Source organism: Saccopteryx leptura, chromosome 3, assembly GCF_036850995.1.
Source record: "Saccopteryx leptura isolate mSacLep1 chromosome 3, mSacLep1_pri_phased_curated, whole genome shotgun sequence".
NCBI classification, from domain to species: Eukaryota; Metazoa; Chordata; class Mammalia; order Chiroptera; family Emballonuridae; genus Saccopteryx; species Saccopteryx leptura.
Window position 1 is genome coordinate 159,666,403 of NC_089505.1, and position 20,639 is coordinate 159,687,041.

The window sequence follows — 20,639 nt, forward strand, 5'->3', positions numbered from 1 at the left end:
GTTCTATGTGCTCAAAATAGAAGGATTTTTGCATCATTTACTCTCATGTACACTGACATAGAACATGGCACAACTCAATAATTACTGTGTATTGTGCACGTGTAAGTGTGTGTGCATGTGTAGAGATCAAAGTTACAGGTTTCTCCAGTTATACGAAGGCATGTACATTATTTAATATACAAAGTACATGGAACATAATTTAACTCACAATATATATCCAAGGAAAAGGATTGTTAAGTAATAAATTATTTCTATACTATATCCTTTAAAGTAATGAAGTAATGTATAATTTTTATTTATATACTATTGATAAAAAGGTAAAAAATTCTTGGCCAGCATTTCCATTTTTATTTTTGTAAACTATATTAACAACACATTTCTTTTTTTTTATAGAGACAGAGAGAGGGATAGATAGGGACAGACAGACAGGAATGGAGAGATGAGAAGCATCAGTCATCAGTTTTTCGTTGTAACGCCTTAGCTGTTCATTGATTGCTTTCTCATATGTGCCTTGACCATGGGCCTTCAGCAGACTGAGTAACCCCTTGCTTGAGCCAGCGACCTTAGGTCCAAACTGGTGAGCTTTTCCATTTTTTTTTTTTCTTCAAGCCAGATGAGCCCGCGCTCAAGCTGGCGACCTCGGGGTCTCGAACCTGGGTCTTACGCATACCAGTCCGACGCTCTATCCACTGCGCCACCGCCTGGTCAGGCAACATGTTTCTTTTTAATTATAATTCCCAGTGTTGACACAGATATAGAGAAACGAATGCTCCCATAAACTGCTCTCCAGAAAGATTATATCAACTTAGGCTACTACCAAGCAATTTGGCAGTATGTCTCAAAATTCTTAAAAAAAAAAATTATCTAAAATTTAATCCTAATAAAATGACAATTTGTACAAATATCCACCTATTGTTCTTTACAATATAAAAAGAACAGAAATAACCTATGTTCCACAGTAGGAGATTATTTAAATAAGTGACACATTTATGCAACAGAACACTGCAACCTTCAACATAACCAAGCAGAATCAGGATGGCTAACAAATGCTTAAAAGGCAAGAAATGTGCATGAAGTAGACTAAGAAACAAATAACCTTTTTAGTCTGCCATTCATGTTTCCATTTCTATAGAAATAACTGAAGATAAAAGTATTTCCCCATCTTAAAAAGTACAATGAAACTATAACTGGCAACTGGAAACTGATTTCAAGGTCAGGGATAGGAGGAGGACAGTTGAAGATGGAACTACACAGGAAAACACGTGCCAACATTTTAGATAGACGCTTGTCAGCTACAACAAATTGTGGCCAAAGAGAAAGCAGGTCCTGTGTTGCTACATCTTTCCCCTTTTAAAAAAGTTGGAATTCTGGATTTTGTGTGAAATCTCCCAATCTTTAAAATTAGAAGCCAATAAAGCAAGATTAACTATACAAATTAGCCCGTGGAAAGAAGGAGTGACTGGGAGAGGAATATGAGAAAGCCTTCTATATCTTGATTGCAAGGTGGTTACATAGGTATACACCAGGGGTCCCCAAACTTTTTACACAGGGGGCCAGTTCACTGTCCCTCAGACCGTTGGAGGGCCAGACTATAAAAAAAAACTATGAACAAATCCCTATGCACACTGCACATATCTTATTTTAAAGTAAAAAAACAAAATAGGAACAAATCCAATATTTAAAATAAAGAACAAGTAAATTTAAATCAACAAACTGACCAGTATTTCAATGAGAACTATGCTCCTCTCACTGACCACCAATGAAAGAGTTGCCCCTTCCGGAAGTGCGACGGGCCGGATAAATGGCCTCAGGGGGCCGCATGCGGCCTGCGGGCCGTAGTTTGGGGACCCCCAGTATATACATTAGTGTGGTTCATCAAATTGTACACTTAAAATCTGTAAATTTGACTCAATGTAAGTTATACCTCAAACAACAAAACATATTAGTAAGCCAAATAAAATGTGTCTTTAGGTCAGATCTCGACTGTGGATCACGCGTTCACAACCCTGTTTTGAATATGTAAGACTAAGGGGAAATATTCCCAATACAATGTTAAAGTGAGATGAAATTTTTCATTCATCCAATAGATTTTTAATTGTGCTACTATGCGCTATCTAGATACTCTATTCTAGGCACAAGAAGTTCACATTCTGGTAGGGATAGAAACGGACAAGTGAGGAATAACTTAAATTAACATAACAATAGGAGGGTGATAAGAACCGTAAAGAAAATAAAACCCCTAACATAGTGTATGGAGGGTGAGGGTATCCAGATTAGTCAAGGCTGCACTGAGATGCTGACATTTGAACTGAGACCTAAATGATAAAGGGTCAGCCACAAGATAATCAATGACCAGAAAAGCCCAGGTAGTGGAAAAAGTAAGTACAAAGATCCACGATGAAAATGAACTTTGTAAGTGCGAAAACACAGATCAGTACATTTGAAGCACAGTAAGCAAGGATAGATGACAGCCAGTTGGACTTTTTCTAAATTGTAATAAAATGCTATTGAAGCAGTTTCAGCAGGAAAGCAACATGATCTCCTTTAGGCTTAAAAATAAAAAAGATCTCTGACTACTCTGACCCCTGAGTAGATCATAAGTGAGCAATAGTGGAGGCAGAAAGAAGCCACAGTTCAGGCAAGACCAGTGCTACACTCAAGTTCTAACAGTGGCAGCACAGACAGGTGGATAAATGAGAAATGTGTTCTGGAGACAGAACCTTCAGGATTATATAGGTAAAAAAGAGCTCAGATGATTCCTACATCATACAGCAGAATGCTAGTTATACTGATGCAAATAATACTGTGTGTGTATCCCATGTATAATGCAACATACACATATACACAGAAGGTCATCCAGTCTGGTGCTGACCTTTTACCATTTTCCTACTCCTTTGTAATTCCCACTGTCCTTAAGTGGGTGTCTCCTACAACAAGATGAGCAAGATGAAGGTTGAGTTTGCATCAAGACAATGATTTTACTTTTGGCTTTTAGAGATAGGAGCCACAAGCAAAACACAGTCCAAGGGACAATAAACCCATCCACTCTAACCCAGCTCCATGTTGGATACGTTATTTAAGTCTCTAAGCTTGAGTTTTCTCACTGGTAAAATTGCCATTATTATGGCTCTTATTTCAGTTTCCCCTGGGAATTAAGTGAGATCATGCACATAAACCACCTGGCATATGGAGTTGATTCATATCAGTTGTTATCAAGATGCAGATCTGGGCCCTGGCTGGTTGGCCCAAGTGGTAGAGCTTTAGCCAGCATGTGGAAACCCCAGGTTCGATTCCCAGTCAGAGCACACAGGAGAAGCAACCATCTGCTTCTCCACCTCTCCCTCTTCTCTTTCTCAATCGCCCCTCCCACAGCCATGGCTCATCCAGCAAGTTGGCACCAGGCGCTGAGGATAGCACCATGGCCTTTGCCTCGCCTCAGGCATGAAAATGGCTCAGTTGCCAAGCAATGGAGTAATGGCCTGAGATAGGCAGAGCACTGCTCCATAGGTGGCTTGCCGGGTGGATCCTCATTGGGGAGCAAGCAGGAGTCTGTCTCTCTGCCTCCTGCCCCTCAATTAAAAACAAAAAAGATGCAGATCTAACTGTTTAAATGACAGGATTCTAAAACTCATAACAAAATGCACTGTTGTTCTTAATAAAAATTGAGCATAAATCCTTAGAAGATCTGCCTGACCAGGTGGTGGTGCAGTGGATAGAGCGTCGGACTGGGATGCAGAGGACCCAGTTTCGAGACCCCGAGGTCGCCAGCTTGAGCGCGGGCTCATCTAGTTTGAGCAAAGCTCACCAGCTTGGACTCAAGGTCGCTGGCTCAAGCAAGGGGTTACTCGGTCTGCTGAAGGCCCACGGTCAAGGCACATATGACAAAGCAATCAATGAACTAAGGTCTCCCAATGAAAAACTGATGATTGATGCTTCTCATCTCTCTCTGTTCCTGTCTGTCTGTCCCTGTCTATCCCTCTGACTCTCTCTCTGTCTCTGAAAAAAAAAAAAAAAAAGAGAAAAAAAAATCCTTAGAAGATCTGAAGACAGATAACCTTATTAAAAAAACTCATTAGGCAGTGGGTTAATTTTATTATCATTAAGAAGGAGGGATGGACAAGATCAGAAAAAAACAGACATAGCACCTTTCCAAGTCCTTTTTTCCCCATTCTAGATATTTGAAAACAAGACATACAGTCCCCTAAGTGTCTTTTCTCCTCATATAGAAAGATCATCAAACACTAAAACGTGTCCATTGCATATCTATTCTTTATAATTATAAATTTAAGTCAGTTATACTTTCTCTGTGAATTTTAGCTCTCCAGTGTTCACAGGTTTAGACAGTATTTGTTGCTGGTCCTATTAACTAAGAAACAACTGCTAAATATTCTGATCTTGTTAAATGTTCACAATGAAAACCAGAACTTACTAACATTTTATGATTTCACACAATCTAGAAGTTTCCATGTCCTCTTCTGTTAAATGATACAACTAATTATATACTACAAGGCTTGTGATAAAACCAATTTATCAAAGAAAGGACTTAATACTCTTAATACATATACCAAAACCAAGAGAATAATTTAAGCAGAGTATTCTATTCTAGCTCAATCACAGCTAAAACTTCATTGTTAAAGACTACAAAGTACTTTTTATGAAAACATTAAAATAAGTCTATAATAATTTCAAAAGCAAAATAAAAAAGGTAAAAGTGTCTCTGATTTGCATAAATCTAATACCATCACAAGTTTATATCAACTTGAAAGCTTCAGAGCAGCCAAGAAGAACTCTGTTAAGATCTGGTGCTAGGACCCAAAATGAAGTTCCATGTCACGTATCTGTGTGTGTACATATATAATACATCTTAGTATATATTAATCAAGTCATAGTAAACCATTATATAGCAGACATGATCATCCATGACAAGTCATATAAGAACAAATTTGGTTATGCTAGCATTGTTACTATAGTTTCACTATAGAAGAAAGGAAAACAGTGTTTTGGTTCAAGTAATCTGTAATCCCCAATTCTTTCTATATACCAGTGCTTAGGACAGCTGCTTTGCTTCCAAGATAAGTAAAAATCAAAAGTTAATTTTATTAACAAAAACTGAAGCTTAAAGAATTTAAACATCTTGTAAATGTATTTCATTCATCTAAGATTTTTAGGGAACAATCTTGAAATGTATTAAAGCAAATAAAAATCTGTAAGTACTTCGTAAGTAAGAATTTATTTTTTTTGAGAGGAAGGGAAAGAGAGAGGGGCAAGAGAGAGAGAGAAGCATCAACTTGTTGTCCCACTTAGTTGTGCCATTGATCGCTTCTCATTATGTACCCTGACCAGGGCTGAAACCAGCAACCTCCTTCCTGGAGTTGAGCTGGCGCCCTTAAGGTCAAGCTCTGACTGGGGCTCAAATTGGTGACTTGTGGTTGAGACAGCACCCCCGTGATCAAGCTGATGACCCTAGAATCAGCAACCCGAGGACTTAGCCAGTGACCTCGGGCTCAAGCTGGTGACCACGGTGCTCCAGGACTACATTTTATCCACTGTGCCACCAGCCAGGCCATAAGTAAGAATTCTTTCTCCTCTCTTTCCCACCTTGCAAGATGGTTGGTAAAAATACTGAGAAACTGACACTAAGGAGAAACCTGAAGCCAAGAAGGCTGATGCTGAAGGCAAGGTTAAAAAGGGTAACTGCAAGGCCAAGATGCCTAAGAAGAGGCAGCCCCACTGCAGCCAAAACCTTGTCAGAGGAACAGGCAGATATTCCCAGTCAGCGATGTATCCCCATAGCAGTTAAATACAGAGTAGAAAAGAAAGAGGAGCAAGTTCTTGTGACTGTCACAAAACCAGACAGTGGCAACAAGAATGGTGGGAGCCGTGTGGTTTTCACAGAATGCCTAGGTCTCATTCCACTTGAAGAAGTGCCTCGGGAGCTGCTGAGCCAGGGCCGGGAGCTCTTCAACTGGCCCGTGAGAAAACTGCAGCCAGTCACTCCCGGGACCGTTCCGATCACCCTCACGGGAGGCACAGAGGCACAAGGGTGGTCTTCCTGAAGCACGGGAGCAGTGGCTTGCTGCTTGTGACTGGACCTCTGTCCCTTAATCAAGTTCCTCTGCACAGAACACACCAGAATTGTGTCATCGCCACCTCCACCAAAACTGTTATCAGTGGTGTGCAAATCCCCAAACAGCTCACTGATGCTCACTTCAGAAAGAAGCTGCACAAGCCAGACACCAGGAGGGCGAGATCTTGGCCACAGAGAAAAATACAAGATTGCAGAGCAGCGCAAGTTGATCAGAAAGCCGTGGTATTGAAAATTCTGCTAAAAACCTCAATGCTCCAGTGCCAGTGCTACCTCTGCTGTGTTTGCTCTCACAAATGGGATTTACCCTCACAAACTGGAGTTCTAAATTTCTTACAAAGAACTTACTTAAATAACTGATCTATTTAAAATGAAAAAAAAGAAAAAGAATTCTTTCTCCTATTCAGAGAGACAGTTTTGTTTCTTACTGGTGGATAACATGTACGACGTACGCATTTAATAAACTTCCCTATCCCAAGTATTCTCAATGTACATTTCAATAAACCTTCATAACAGAAAATCTTACTGATTGCAGTAAAACGGCAATCATTGCAGAAAAATATGTTATATCTTACTATTTCTCAACAACTGCTTTGGTTTCCTCTATGTTGCTCTGGGTCCCAAAGTACCATGTCATATACCTCAGGTGTAAAATAAGAAAGAGTACTCTGGTTTGTTCTGGGTAACATGGCTTTGCAAAATGTAAGAATTACCTAGTAGCACTTTCTAGGTTAGAACCCTGATAAAACTGAGAAACAGTGAGACATTTAAACTTAATATGACTGTACCCTTTCTGAATAAAAATAAAGATTTTACTATGTTTCATAAATCTATCATTTTTCATGTCAAAGAATTTCTTTCATATATCTTTATCTATATTATAGACAGGAAACTTGAGTTCAGGAAAGTCAACAGCATTACCTGAAGTCACATGTCTAATTCGCTGTGAAGCCTGGACATATATATCTGTCTTCAAAACCGTGCTATTTTCACTTTATCACTACTCAACCTTTCAACACTGTACACTCCAATCAATCAATCAATCTATCCACCTAACTATCTTCAAAGTAGAATACAATTTTTTTTAAAAAAGGTTTATGCTAAGTTTTTTTAAAAGACTGAGTTCCCATAATTTACTTTAATTATTCCATTCAGAGCATACCATTTAAAGAAACTTTTCTCTTACTTAAAATTCAGGCACACTTACAAACTTCTCTGCTATACCACAAACAATAGCGTCTCTCATTTGTACACACTTTGCTTTGAAAAGGCAAAAACAATTCCCAGAAATGAGATCAGTTACACAGAAAGTTTAATGAGGTTGGAGTAACTCACTTTACCCTATAATACAGTATATATATAGCTCACAAAAATTAAGGGGTATTTTATCGCTTCATATTCATTTTGAAATATCCCCTAATTTTTGTGAGCAGTGTATTAAGAAAACATCAAAAGTAACTTTATAGATCTTTAGCAAAAACATTTGTGGTTCAGATTAATTACACACACACACACACACACACACACGCGCGCGCGCGCGCCTCATCAGAAAAGTTCCTTGGCTGGTTCTTCTTCTTTCTTCTACCCATAGACTTGGATTTTCTATATACATCAATCATTTGCAGAATTTTGGAAGAGACAGACTCTTGGATGGCCCTCAATGATTCCTGCTTTCTGGTGAACATATCTTTGGGTTATTCTGCTCCTTGATTGTGGGGTAGATTTAGTGATTAGTTCCTAACAAATAGAATACAGCAGAACTAAACTGATGAGATGTCACTTCCAAATTTAGATTATAAAAGGGCCGTGGCCTCCATTTGGAGTCGGTTCTCACTTGCTATCCTTGGATCTCTCTTTCTGGGGAAAGCGAGCTGTCATGTTGTGAGTAGCTCCATGAAGGGCCAATGTGTCAAGGAACTGATGTCTCTAGTCAAAAGCCAGTGAGTGCCTAAGGCGTGCTAAGAGCCTTAAGAGTGAGTCTGAAAGTAGATCCACCCCAATTCAAGCTTTGAGATGACTGCAACCTTGGCCAACACCTTGCAAGCAGCCTAGTGAGGAACCTTGAGACAGAGGCACCCAGGTAAGCCACACCTAGATTCCTGATCGACAGAAATTGGGAGAAAAATGCTTATTGTTCATATCTGCTAGATTTTAGAGTAATTTATTACACAGCAATAGATAACTAATAAAAGTTTAAAAATATATATACACACACACACACACACACATACATACACACACATACAGGGTGGGCAAAAGTAGGTTTACAGTCATGAGCACATGAAGTTTATTTTTAAATTATTTATTAATTATTGCATTATTTTCTGTATCAACTGAAAGCCTACTTTTGCCCACCCCTGTATACATGTCTGGATCCCTGCCCATATTTACATGTCTCTTGCTGAAACATAACTAAAGTGATACCATAAACTACAAAAGCAACTACATATTTAGGTCTATAACAATATTACCCAGTACTATAATCACTCTCCATTATTATAGTTGAATGCCTCCCTCATTAGTTTGTGAACTTTTATAGGGATAGGGAATGCATTCATCTTTGTATTCAACAGTTTCTGAGACATAGCAGGTGCTCAGTAAATGCTTATAAAATGAACTGAGTCCCACATATAGCCCACTCTCTCCATATGTGCTCTCTCCCAGCCTTTGTGGTCCCCTTATGCTTTCTTCTTTCACCTCCCCCAAACTAATGCTTCTTCAAAGGCCAGCTCAACCACCATCATCCCTTCTACATACTCCATCAAACTCCACACACTTACTAGCTCATTTTGTCTTTCCCAGATAGTCTTTAAATACCACATACTTTACATTTCTGGATTCTCCCCACTCATCTCAATAGATGGAATAATCTATGAATAATCAAGTCAATAACTGATGATAAACTAACCTGTTCATTCCAGCAAGCGAAAGTGAATAAAGGAAACAGCAATGGAAAAGATGGAAAGGATGTGAATCTCTTAGAGGAAAGTATTACTCTTCACCCCCCAGATCTCTCCTAACATACCTGCCCGCTGAAAGAGGGCTCAGCAGAAACATTAGTGTCACAGTTACAAGATTTCCTTCACACTGTACGCTATTTTAAGTATTCTTTTCAAGTTCTCTTGGAATTCAGACTTGAGAAGGCACAATTGCCTACCTAATCAGAATTCTAAAACAAACTTCAATCAAGTGTCAGAAAATAATAGTTTTTCATTATACAGGAATGTGGTAACATCACACCATCTGGGCTTCTAAATATTGCACAGGAGTTTCACAAATAGCAAACTAAAGTCTTTGCTGAAATCTCACAAAGTCAGAGCTACCAAATTGTTGGGTTAAGAAAATAAAATTGTTAAAACTAAGTCTTTAAACATTAGTCCTCTTTTACAAAGTCAGTCATGAATCTTGAGAATTCAGTTATCAGCATATATGATATACATATCAGAATAGAAACAAAATAAAAACTCAATCTCTAGAAAATCTACTTTTTACAAATTTATAATCTAAATCATTTCACCTGACTGGAGTAATTTAATAATATAGCTATTTTCCACAGAAATAAACTCTTCATAAGTTTTAATATATCTGAATGGTTGGAACTGAAAATCTGGTATCCCTTAATCACCTTCCCCCTTGCTGGGTTTGCAGCTCTGAGCAGGATTCACATTTGGAAAGTCCAGTGCAAACAATAAGCCTCATAGGCCTGGGTCAGGGAGTTGGGGTCTGACCCTGACCAAATCTCTCTGAGCCAGTTTCCTGCCCTGGAAAATGGAGTGATACTATCTACTTTGTAGGTGGCTGTAAAAAACTAGGTAATGGGTAAAAAGCTAAGCCCAGTATACACAGGGGACTGATTCAACACACATGCAGTAGTAGGTGCTGTTCTAAATGCTCTGCACATTATGAGGTCAATCCTTACAACCACCTTATTACATTATTTCTTTTTGACAGCTAAGGGAATTGAGGAACAGAGGGGCTAGGAAATTTGCCCCGGGTCCTCGATCTGGCAAGTGCCAGAGTCAGGGACATTCCTCATCCCAGAGTCCAGAGCCCGTTCTTTAACAATCATCCTGAGTTGCAGCTGCAATGGAAGCAGTATCTCCTACCACCGCTAGTTAAGTCAAATCTCCCAACTGGACAAAAACTGCACAAATAGTGTGAAGACACAAATTATGGTAAAATAGTTCATATGTATCTCTTTCAGTTGAGGGATACAATATCAGTGAAGCTCTAAGCCAGAATTTGCCATTAGCAAATTAGTACTTTAGTGAGTAGGGAGTTACATTAAATTCCTTACACCAATCACTGCAGCAGAGTGGGAAACAGTATGCTGTGCTGACTAAACGCACAGACCTGAAGGCGGACCCCCTGGCTTCAAACCCCAGTTCCAGCACTTACAAGGTAAGTGGACCTGAACGTAAATCTCTGTACTTCATTTTCCTCATCTGCGAACAGAGAGTAAAAACAGTCTTGGCCTCAAAGCACTGAAATGTGGTAAATAATAAAGTTAAATTAAAAATGTATTTAATAATTGAAAATAAGTTTATGCATATAAAGGTCTTGAGTACATAGTAAGTGCTCAAAAATCTCAGCTATTATTAGATATTTTTACTGATTTGGAAAGAGTTCCACGATATTTTGTTAAGTAGGATCTAACATGATCTTATTTGGTCTAAGAAAATTACATGAGTATATATGTACAGTACAAAGTCTGCTCCTTAAAGATAAAAGAACGGAAACACTGAAGACAAGCTGGGCCTGGAAGCAGAAGAGGGCGGGGCCAGCTGGCCTTCACCCCTCCTTCATGCACTGTCACACAATGAGGACTTTATAGATAATCTCTACTTTCTGCATCTTCCAAACTTTCTATAAATGAATATGGCTTTCATATAATGAGAAAAAAATACATGTTTTTAAAAGGATATCACAGTGATAAGCAGAGGCAATGGGGATGATTAGCACCATTCTCAAACACCAAAACTAATGGCAGAAAAGCATGGGTAATAAAAAGTATAATACTTATTTCCAGATTAATCAGTTAACCTACAGTACCTTAACATGAGAAGTCCTGTTGGTCAAAACCTGGTTAGAAATCACACAAATGTTCAGTTATTCATATCATCAATTATATGATTATGTAAAGGAAATAGGACATTACTAGAGGTCAGTAGTTCGTAGTTTTAGATGGCAATCTCACAGTATACAAAAATTTGAAATGCATAAGTATTTCCACTGATCAATTGTACTTCTAGGCACCTATCACCGCATATTCAATCACATAAGTGAGAAGGAATGACATACAAGGATATGGTTGACAGCAGCATTACTTGTGATGGCAAGAAACTGGAGACAATCTAAATACCCGTCCACAGAGAAACAGTTAAAACCCAATACATACGGTACAGCCAGAAGAGGTAGTCTCGGATTATTAAAGTGGGATAGAAATGCATGTATAGCACGGAAAAAAATTATGGATAATGAGAATAGCATAATCATTATTTTTTGCTAAATCAAACTAAATACATTTAAGAATAAAGGACTGGAAAAGTTACAAACTGTCACCAATGACAATTCTGGGGAATGGGATGGGTGGGAGTAGTGAGTGGTTGGCTAGGGCTTTCTTTCCTTCAATAACACACCTTTATAGAGCTGGAGTGTTTTAGAGGTATGTAGTATTTTGTAAAACTTTTAGAGGCAGTGGGTTCACGCAGAGTTAATGAAATAAAATGTGTGAAAGTACTCCCACCTCAATCCCAGAAAGTAGCACCCTGCCCTTCAATGGAAAATCTACTCAGACGAATGATAAACTCTGCACCAATCAATCACATGGCTAACACCTATCACACATACTTACACATGTAAGTAAGGACGATGCGGTCTTCACACTCATACCCTGCTATGTCAGAGTGTCTGTGGGGACCTAGTCCATCAGAGAGGCAGATTTCCCCCCTGTTGTGAAGAGCAAAGATCCAGCGTACTAGCCAATGTAGCAAAGGTGGCCTCTCGTTCTAGATCAACTATAATCAAAATTTGGTAGGAGGAAAGAAGTGGGGGCAATTTAATTTATAACTAATTTTTAAAAGATTTTATTTATTCATTTTTGAGAGGGGAAAGAGAAGGGGAAGAGGAGCAGGAAGCATTAACTCCCATATGTGCCTTGACCAGGCAAGCCCAGGGTTTTGAACTGAAGACTTCAGCATTCCAGGTCGACGCTTTATCCACTGTGCCACTACAGGTCAGGCCTGATTAATAACTATTAAGATTTTTTTATAAAAGATACTCTTAATCTATCAATTTTGTATCACGTGCATTTCACTGCTTCAAGAGAGCAGCTCATGAAGATATACAGGTATGTACTTAGAGTCCATGTTGCACCATGTGGTAATTCTTTATGGACTGACTTTTTATTGCTAATGTTTTCATCTTTTTTGATCTGGGCTCTTCAATTACACTTAGTTTACAGGGCACTGTCACTGCAGGAAGCTGTACAGGGTACTGAAAGTGTGCCAGACCGAGTGTCAGGGGCTGTGGTTCTCAGTGCGGCTTTTATCATTTACTGAGCAACTGTGAACAGGTCATAATTGCTCTGGTTTTCAGTTTCCACATCTGTAAAATTAGGAGGTCAAACTAGATGATCTTTAAAGAATTTTCAGTTCTATCACCCATGATTTTCACATTTCTCAAGGGACCTAAAATGGAATCAGGTATTAACTATTTATATCAAAACTTCTTCACATTTTTATAACAATGTACACAGTCTTCACAATCACTTGTTTAACTAATAAGATTCTACTTAACTTTAACAATAAAAACAATCTATTATACATAAGCCATTTACTGGAACAAGTAAAGTTAAAGCATACAAAAACATTACCCCCTACTACATACAGATGAGGATACTGAGGCCCACAGTGTTCTTGCGCAAGTGACACAGCTAGAATGTGACAAAGCCAAGATTCAAACCATACTAGTCCAGCACATTTAATTATTACTCCCTCCTGGCTTTAATGTAGGAGAGGAGGGAATACACAATTTGTGAGCTGCTTGTTTAAACTGTACACACACGCAGCTACTTGCTTCTCTACTATCTCACCTTGAGACTAGTTACAACCAGACACTAACTATTCCAATTGAGTGACTGGAATGTGAACTGTAGAAAAGAAGACAAAAATTTAAATTCAAACATAAAAAAAATTTTTTTTTAATCTAGTGAATACAGAGCCCAAATTACCAGGCTTTTCCCAAACTACCATTCTCCTCTTTGTGCTTCCAGAACACTCTGCATACAGTTAACCCTGTTACAGTACAGATCTAACTGTAATGAAACCCCTCTCCACTTAAACTGAGCTTCTGGTCGGCAGGCCCAGCATCATCCTGTGTGTACCCTGATTTATTATGAGATATGGTAATTGACCTACGGTAGGAACCCAATCAAGTCTGCGGAACGAATGTCAACGAAATTCAGTGACACATTAGTGTGAAGCATGCTACTATGATAAACGAGAATCAACACTTTAGCCATGCTGCAACTTAGAAGAGCTTTTGATCGAGTCTAGACTGGTGCCAGCTTAGAGAAGCAGAAAGGTGCGTGAATCGAGAGCGTGACAATTTACAGACAGTATACCAATCCCAAATCCGTCCAGCGCAGAGCAATCATACTCTTACATGAAGATTACTAACAAAAAGAGAAGCACTGTTTTTAAATCTAGCTTACTTTGTGAAGTTGAAAGTGAGCTAAGAAGTCCAAATAAAATAAAAAACAATTACCATTTATCAGTATTTCATTCCTAAAATAATTAAGCAACAGGTAACAAAATCTACTACAGGCAATGAAGACAACAAAGAAACTAAACATTATTCATGAATCTGTTCTGTAATAGTGTACAGTCACCTTTCTGTAATAATTTTTCAATGTTTAGCTCAAATTCAATCACTGGTTACAGTTCTCAAATTTTGGTTCCACAACCAGCAGCATCAGCAGCACCAAGAAACCTGTTCAAATTCTCAAGTCCCACTTCAGATCTACAGATTCAGAAACTCAGGGTGAAATCCAGAAATCAGTGTTTGAACAGACCCTCATGTGACTGGTGCATAGTTTGAGAAGATGGCTGTACTCTACAGAACGTGCTTCAGTATAAGTTAGTATTCTATATATGCAGTTTAGACTACAGGATGCCCAAAAGGTATTCTTTTCTAAGAGTGCTAAAGAATGGACTCCAATAATAATGTCGAAGTGTCCCAAAGTACTGAATGAAGGTTTAAAATAACAAAGAGACCTAGGGACACCTGGCTAAGGCTTACTGAACACCGGAGGATGGGCAGAACCTTTGAAAACAAACAGTATGGCAGTTGAAATTCACATATCCTATTCACACATACTCAACAACCTAGACTGTCCACTTCTAGGTATAAATCAAGAAAAACTCTTGCCTATGTACGCCGGGAGGTATGAACATAAGCAGCCGCCTTCTTCACAATAGCAAAAGAGCATAACCCTGGAAGCAACCTCCACATCCACCAACAGGAAAATGGACAGACTGGCATTTCTGCAAAACAGAATGTCACGCAGCAATCAGAAAACTTGGTCAACATACAATACAGATGAACCTCAGCAACAGAATTTTAAGTGGATGAATTTCAGCATTTATAATGCAAGCAGCATCTCAAAAGATAGGGCATGTAACAGAGTTTTTAATTGTGTAGCATGTATGGAAAACTTAAAGGTAGCATTATGGTGGTCAAACCAAAAATTTCACTCAAAAGAGTTAAGAGGGAGGTAAGGCAATGTATGAAGTAAGGGTTAATAGATAGGTGAGAACTATAAATGTTAAGATTGCCTAAATGTTATGATTGTTAAATTGGTTGCAGTTTAATGTCTATTTGAGTACTATTTTTAATTTGAATTTTGTATTCTCTCATCTCAGAATCCTACGTGGCTAGGACCTGACATTTTTATGCCTCTTATGAGTCAGATTCCACACTGCATTATAATTGTGTTCTCTCTCCTGCTGAACTCTGAATTTCTTAAACATAGATAGGGCTGTGTTTTATATATCCTTGCATCTCTATTCCCCCAACCTTAAAAGTAGAAGATACTAGACTTACTTACTGTGATTATTTCACAACATATAGAAATACTGAATCTGTTATACATTTGAAATTAAGGTTATATCAATTATACTTCAATAAGAAATACAAAAACAAAAAAAATAATAAAGGTTGGTTATATGAATAGTCATTTTTACTTTTAAAAGTTTCTGAGGGCTTCAATAAAATATTTTTAATTGCTGTATAGGGCTACTGTCTCTCAAATATTACTGTCTATGTTCAGAACACTTTTGGATCACTAAATTACTGTTTTTTTAGAGGAAGTACTTCTAATTCCCCTGGATAAAACCTTTTAAAAATTCCCTATCTGGAAACAGCCCAAGTGTCCATCAGTGGATGCACAGATAAAAAACTGTGATACATTTAGACAATGGAATACTAAACAGCCGTAAAGAAGGAAATCATATTTTTTGCAACAGCATGGATGAACCTGAAGATTATTATGCTAAAGTGAAATAAACCAGTCAGAGAAAGACACATATCATATGATCTCGCTTCTATGTAAAATCTAATGAATACAATAAACTGAGCAACGAAACAGAAACAGAGGCATGGACACATGGAACAGATGGACACTGTCAGAGGGAAACGGGGTGAGGGGACTGGATAGAAGAAGGTGAAGGGATTAGAAGGAAAACATATACATAACACATATATACAGACAACAGGGTTACAACAACAAGAGGGAAGAGAGGAGGGGAAACTGGAGTGGAAAAACACTGCTTGGAGTGGGGGCGCATGATGTGTATATAGGTGTTGCTATTGAGTTGTACTCTTGAAACGTGTATGGTTTGGCGAACCATATTACTTAACCCAATAAAAGGGAAAAAAAAAGATTCCCTAGCACCTGTTGGTCAAAGGTTATATCCCTATTTTTCAACCTTATCACTAACCCAATCTAACTGGCTCTAACTACCAAACCACCTGTACTTCCCCAACAGTACACTGTACAGAAAATGCCACTATGTGTTCAACAAGTAAATGACAACACCACCTCCTCCTCCATCAGGGCACGGTTGAAATTCTCTTTTCTAAAGCCTTCCCATATTTGCAATTTTTATTTTCTATTTTTTCTCTCACCCTTACTAAAATAAACTCCATTAAGGCAACACTTATTTTTATCCTCAGGTCTGGCAAGGAGGAGATGCTTAGTAAATGTTTAATATTTACTAAAAAAATAAATTATTAAAGTATAACTCAGTAAACCTGCTGGTACTATATAATACTGACCCACTATCAAAAGCAAATATGTAAGGTAGTTTTCCATTATCAATAATGAATGGTGCACTTTTTTATTCTATTTCAACCATAAATTTGTGAGTTCAAGATAACTTGTTCCTTTATTAACAACTAATCGTGATCACCATAACCAAAGACACAAAACAGATCCACAGAGTACCAAAATCTCTCCTGGTCAAACCAATTAAGGCATATATATTCACTGGTAAGTGATATGGAAAAACATCACTTAAAAAGATTTGGAAATGATCCAATTTAACATGTGGAATGAATTAAAATCACATAATTCTGGGGCAGTGTCTTTCTCATCTTTATATCTCTAGGTGCATATTACACAGGAGATACTCAAATGTCTCCTTTTATAAAACTGGTGTGACAGCCAGCTTTGTCAAAAGCAGCTATGTCAGGATTTCGGGATAGGCCAAGAATATAATCTGGTTTTGTGTTAGCCTTGAGGCCTTTGGCAAGTCATCTGAACAATTAACATTTTAGTTTTCTCATAAACTAACTGCCTCAGGGAGTTTGGAACATAGCATACTGTAACAAGTCTTTGTCATAAGGCACAATGTGTTATGAGATCTTCACATTTCCTCCTAGAACAGGGGTCGGTAACCTTTTTGGCTGAGAGCCATGAACACCACAAATTTTACAATGTAATTCTGTGAGAGCCATACAACGACCAGTGCAGGTTATGCATTATCCAATAAAAATTTGGTGTGTCCCGGAGGACAGCTGTGATTGGCTCCAGCCACCCGCAACCATGAACATGAGCGGTAGGAAATGAAAGGATTGTAATACATGAGAATGTTTTATATTTTTAACATTATTATTTTTATTAAAGATTTGTCTGGGAGCCAGATGCAGCCATCAAAAGAGCCACATCTGGCTTGCGAGCCATAGGTTCCCGAACCCCATCCTAGAATAAGTTCTTGCAGCTATCTTCAAGCTGCATCACTCATGTTCCATAACCCTAGGGCTTTATTATCTTCCCCATACACACAGGGAAGGAGAAGGGAAGGAAGGGTATAAAATGACTTGGCTGAAAAGATCCAGCACCAAAAGAGCCTTCATTTTAACTCTCAATTCTTTCATCCTCTTTTCAAAGAACCATTTTCAGAAACCTTCACTGAAAGCAGGCAGATTGTCAAATTAGTCATTAGCTTTTAATGTTTAGATTCAATGAATAACCTAAGCTTCCCCGGCCTGTAGGCCAAAATAGTTTTCTAGGATTGGATGGATTACGTTTTGCTGACTGAATCCAAGTTCGTAAATCTATCTTCTTCTAAATTTTAAAATAGCTTGACCTAAATTTTAACTCTAAAGGCATTATTTTTCTCTCTCTCTCCAGATGTCTCATTCTTTTCAAATTCTGTTCAGTCTCCTAAATGTGTTAAGTCATACCTACCTTTCCAGGTCAGGATCAAGGGTGCCAGAATTTTCTTCTACCTAAACAGTAAATCAATCCTTCCTCATACGTAAAAAAAATTCCAAGGTACCCATCATTCACAGTCAACTCTAGACATAAAGTCCAATCTGAACTGTTAGGAAGCCCAGCATTTTCAAATTCTAGAAGACCCCCTCTCTTACACTTCCGAACCACCCCAAAGTGCCTTTTCTAAGCCTTCACTCCATTATGGAGCCCAAAAATGGGATATCTCAATTCACTCAGATTCAACAAGAACTACATTAGCATTGCAAGCAATGACAATTGAGCAATCATAACTACGGACCCTGAAGTGGGGTAACAATCTAAAGATTTCCATATTACACGGGCTGAAAACAAATTATTCAGCAGATTCCATTTTCTGGGCCCAGGTGACTTGCATAACTGAGCGATCAGCATAGGCTCAAAAGGGGGCAGGGAGCTCATAATTCAGTTTACTGTACCTTATTTTAAAATTCTACACCAAAATATTCTCACACATGCCTGCCTCTTAGATGACGTTAAGTTCTTCCCCTAGACATTTAATTATCATCGGGGTTCTCTTCCTCTGCAGCGACCACGGGCCACCCGGTAACTCATTCCAACGACAACTCCCGCGGCTTGGCGCTAACAAATCCCGATGCCCACACCGCCCGCAGCACCAAACTGGCAAGCCTCTCTTCCTCCACGTCCCCGCGTCGCTCGTCACTCCGCGCCAGGCGCAACCCTCTCGCCATCCGAGAAAGGGTTTCAGGCTCCCCGAGCCGGAGCCCTTCCGTAGGCAGAGCACTGCCACGGCCCGCGGGAGCGGTCCCCCCGCTGGCACCTACCTCCCCACCTCCACCTTCGGCCGCGGCCGGGATCAGCGCTCGCCCGCCTCCTCCAACGACCCAAACGGCCGCGCCGGGGCTGTCGCAGAGAAGCGGGGCGCCGAGACAGGTGCCCACGCTCACCTCCGCGCCCAACCGCCCCGTGCCCACCCCCGCCCCCGCCCGCACCCACCCTCGCCCCGCCCCGCCTCCAGGCTACCCCAGCCAGTCTGCCCCCGGCCCCGCTGGTGCCGCCGCCTCCCCCGGGGCAGGCGCGTCACTATCCCCGCCGCGGGGCTCGGCTCTCACCGTCACGGTCCCCGGGTGCCGCGGGGAGATACCACTCGGCGTCCTAGTGGGATCGCACAGCCCCGAGGGCGCGCACAGGAGCGCGGAACGCAGCGCCCGGGCCGGCGGCCCCGCCTCCGCCTCTGGCTCCCGCCTTCCCGGTCCCAGGCCGGCTACGCTCCGCCCCTCGCGGCCGCCTCCCAGCCTCGGCAGGTTCGCAAGGTTCCCTCCCCGCCCCCGCGCCTCCTGCGCCGCAGGGGAGGCAGCCTCTCATTGGCTCCGCTCGTTGCTAGGCGATGAACAACCGCGGCCTGCATTGGTCGGGTGGGGGCCTTGAGTCTCCTCCCCATCTCCAAAAAACCCCCGGAGAAAAAGAAAACCTTATCCCTAGAGCCGAGCGGGATGCTGGCGCAGCTGTGGCTGCGGCACCTGTTACGCCCTGTGATTCACCCTGCCCGGCTCCCCTCCGGCCCCGCCTCAAGTCTGCAGGGCTCGGGGCCCCGAGGGGGTTGGGGGTCGTAGCTGCATTAAAGCACATGTTCCGGGTCCCGGTGAACCCCAGCACCCACACTAGAAGCAAAAATGAAGCTTCCTGAAGAGCGACGTGCGCTTGTAAAAGTGGAGAAATAAACCTAACAACAGTGGGCACCCGTAATTAGGTCATGCTTAGGGGAAGGGAGTTTCAAGCGTTAGGAATCGTGGATGCAAACAGCTCAACCAGGAGAGTTACATGTAAAATTAGGGCAAAGAAAAGAGGCGAAGACAACGGGAACACTAAGCATGGCACTTAAGATCTAGAAGTTTATGCAGAAATGTCTCACAGCCACCCAGCAAAAAACATGAAAAGAAAAGGTATGCCTGTTGTACCCATAGCCGAGGTCAGGTTAGCTCCTCCTCCTATGTCAGCCCAAAATTCTTCCGGGAAGAAGAGAGGCCCGAAAAAGGAAGGATCAGATGGGGAAATTGCAGACATATGAGTTGAGTTATAAATACAAATACGTACGTACTTTGACAGATTTTTGTGTGTTTGCAAGCCAAAGGATCTGTTTACTCCAGAGAGGGGAAACAGGTTTGGCATTTTAAAGAGGTTCCTGAGAGTACTTTGAAACTAAAATACCAAAATAGAATAAAACAAGAAAAAAATAATAAGATAGGAACGAGTGCCGTCTTCCCAATTTACACGTACGTATCCCCAATCCCGGATGAAAGATCAAGGCGAAAAAATGAGCACCCCAGGGCACAATTTAAGAATCCAACAAAATCCTCCTGTTTGCCTTTGGCCTAAGCCAATGATTCTCAAACTTTTTGAGGTCGAGGCTCATTTAAAATCCTACAAATAATTGTAGGTGCACTATATACAAATTTCTGAGAAATATGTTATATTAATTAAGTCAAATATTAAAAAAATAAAGTCCAAGCGTGCTTTCATGGTAAACGAAATAAATATGACAAAATTAAATTTATTCTGACATTAAAAAACATTTTTACATTACATTTTTTGAGTTATGCTTTTTAGAATTCGTAAAAAAGAGGGGTTAAAAAAATAAAACGAGGCCCTGGCAGGTTGGCTTAGTGGTAGAGCGTCAGCCTGGTGTGCAGGAGTCCCGGGTTCAATTCCCAGCCAGGGCACACAGGAGAAGCGCCCATCAGCTTCTCCACCCCTCCCCCTCTCCTTCCTCTCTGTCTC

The 20,639-nt window shown here is 40.2% G+C and overlaps 1 protein-coding gene and 1 pseudogene across 9 annotated transcripts in view; one reads left to right on the plus strand and one right to left on the minus strand.

Annotated features, from left to right (window-relative positions):
* Positions 1 to 19,104, minus strand: part of SSX2IP (SSX family member 2 interacting protein) — a 45,174-nt gene extending 26,070 nt beyond the window's left edge. For 4 of the 9 annotated variants that reach the window (XM_066376677.1, XM_066376681.1, XM_066376676.1 and 1 more), the window contains exons 1-2: positions 18,974 to 19,104; positions 14,516 to 14,631 (exon numbers count right to left, since the gene is read on the minus strand). The gene's annotated coding sequence lies outside the window, so the exon portion shown is untranslated. Of the gene's footprint in view, positions 1 to 14,515; positions 14,632 to 18,685; positions 18,818 to 18,973 lie in introns of those variants that run through there. The other 5 variants (XM_066376679.1, XM_066376673.1, XM_066376680.1 and 2 more) reach the window with 3 other exon arrangements.
* On the plus strand, positions 2,398 to 6,413 carry LOC136397296 (large ribosomal subunit protein eL6 pseudogene; annotated as a pseudogene).
* Positions 19,105 to 20,639: the final 1,535 nt, after the last annotated feature.